Source organism: Cephus cinctus, unplaced genomic scaffold, assembly GCF_000341935.2.
Source record: "Cephus cinctus unplaced genomic scaffold, Ccin1 Ccin1_scaffold1340, whole genome shotgun sequence".
In the NCBI taxonomy this organism is placed as follows: domain Eukaryota; kingdom Metazoa; phylum Arthropoda; class Insecta; order Hymenoptera; family Cephidae; genus Cephus; species Cephus cinctus.
In genome coordinates, this window is record NW_014333755.1 from 2667 (window position 1) to 5247 (window position 2581).

Below are 2581 nucleotides of genomic sequence, written 5' to 3' on the forward strand. Positions count from 1 at the left end.
AGTGTACGGCTAGCATAAGCTATTGGCAAATCCTTGCCTACTGGTCCTTGGGACAATATTCCACCTATTGCCTTATCTGAGGCGTCTGTGGTGACTACAAAGGGTTTTGAAAAGTCTGGATACTGTAATAAAGGTGCACTAGTTAATGTTTTCTTTAAATTCTCGAAAGCCTCTTGTTCCAGGGCTGTCCATTCAAAGGTGACGTTTTTCTTTAGTAACTGTGTTAAAGGTTTAGCTGTTTTTGAGAAATCATGGATGAATCGTCCGTAATAACCTGCTAACCCTAGGAACGATTGAACGTCCTTTACATTTTGTGGAGTAGGGAAAGTTTGAACCGCCGTTATCTTCAACGGGTCCGGTTTTATCCCTTCCTCAGTTATCACGTGTCCTAAGTAGTTTACCTCTTTCCTTAGGAATTCGCACTTGTCTGGCTGTAGTTTCAGAGTGTTTTTTCTTAATCTTTGAAATATTTCTTCCAGTCGTAGATTATGTTCCTTCAGACTTACTGCGTGAATGACTATGTCATCTAGATATACAAAACATCGGAGTCCTTGTATTCCTGCAAGAGCGGAATTCATCAACCTTTGAAATAATGTTCCTTCAGACTTACTGCGTGAATGACTATGTCATATAGATATACAAAATATCGGAGTCCTTGTATTCCTGCAAGAGCGGAATTCATCAACCTTTGAAATGTTGCAGGTGCGTTTTTTAGTCCGAAAGGCATGCGATTGTATTCGTAGTGACCGTGGGAAGTAGAAAATGCAGTTTTACATTTGTCATCTTCTTTCATTGGGATCTGGTGAAATCCGGATGCCAGATCTAAGGTACTGAAGTATTTGGCATTACCCAGCTGGTCCAATATTTCGTTGATATTAGGCAGTGGAAAAGAATCGCCGATGGTTACATCATTCACCTTTCGAAAGTCTACTACGATACGCATTTTTGGTATGCCTGACGCATCACTTTTCTTTGGTACCACTAACAGTGGTGCATTCCATTGACTGGTACTATGTCGGATTATTCCGTCATTCAGCATTTGCTGTACTTGGTTATTTATTTCCGTCTTTTGACTTTCTGGTAACCTATAAGGTCTGATATTAATGGGTGCTGTCCCTGGGCTGACCTGGATTTCATGCGCTGTTGCATTAGTGCATCCCAACTGGTCGCCCTCCAGATAGAAAACGTTGTGATATTTTTTGCATACTTCGATCAATTTTTCCTTTTCTTCTTCATTTAGGTGCTCTGTCCTTATATTTTCTCGTAATTTAGCCATTCTGCTGGCTAAGGGAATAGGAGTGATTTTAAACATTGATGTTCCCCTACGGTAATCGGTCTCTACGGACTCATGTTGCAATTCTTGGATTGTTAGAGTAGGAGTGTCAAGTTTGATCACTTGCTCGGTCGTATTTAGGACGCTGACCAAGCATTCTTCAGATTCTGGTTGGGTAATACAACCACCTAATATTATACCAGGCATTAATTCAGTTCTGTCAATAATTCCTTCCTTTTTATCTTTCGTTATAGCTTTTATTATTGTTTCTGATCTCGGCTTTAGCGAGATTTTCTTAATGGAGTTTTCTAACTTCCAGGTTATTCCGTATAACTGGAGGCATTTGCCTGCTCGGATAATTACTTGATGCTTCACGAGGAAGTCGTTTCCCAATATTCCATCAGTTGCAATGGGAAAATCATTTCTTACCACACGCATGAGGTGCGTAATGCACGCGTCTCCTATGCGTATGGTTAGCAATATCTTGCATATGGTATTTACTTCGGTATTTCCAATTCCTTTTAAGGTTAATACTTCATCTTGGGATAGTGCATATTTGTGCAGCTTCCCTATTTTAATTAGACTGACTTCTGCTCCAGAGTCGACTAACATCATGGATTTTGAGTCGGCTATTTCTACCGCTTCTATTTGGACGAGGTTTATTCCTCCCATGTTTTCTTTGATATGGTTTACGCCGTATGCTTCTATTGGTTTTGATTCGTTTTCCGAATTTTTATTGTTCACGTTCCTATTTTCTTTTGCTGAGTTTCTACCTCGCGTGAAGAATTCATTTCTTCCGGGCCTAAAGTTTCCTGGACGTAAATGCTTATTCTTAGTCCAACATTCTTGTTCTTTATGTCCCAATTTGTGACAGAAGTTACATTTTATTTGTAATTTGTTTATCTCCCTAGAAATGCTAGGAGTGGGTAGACTTTTTCGCGGTGCTACTGTCTTAGAGTAGCAGTCTCTAGCAAAATATCCTATTCGATTGCATTTGCTGCAAGTAGGGGGCATAGTCCTCCTTGTGTTTTCCTGTCCGGAATAACGTTTAGCCATAATGGAGTCACGAGTTCCACTACTTTTTTCTTCTTCTATTGCTCCAGTAATTGCCGCCTGGAGTGTTTCATAATGATTCGCTTTGACTATCATTCGAATTCTATCGTGTAGTCCCTGTTCAAATATACCTAGGGCTTGATTTCTTAATAATCTTTCAATAACTTGATTTTCCATGTGACTATTTCTTGAAGACGTTGAAGCCTTTATTAATTCTGTAAGCAAATTTTCTACCCTTTGCCCATATGTTTTTAC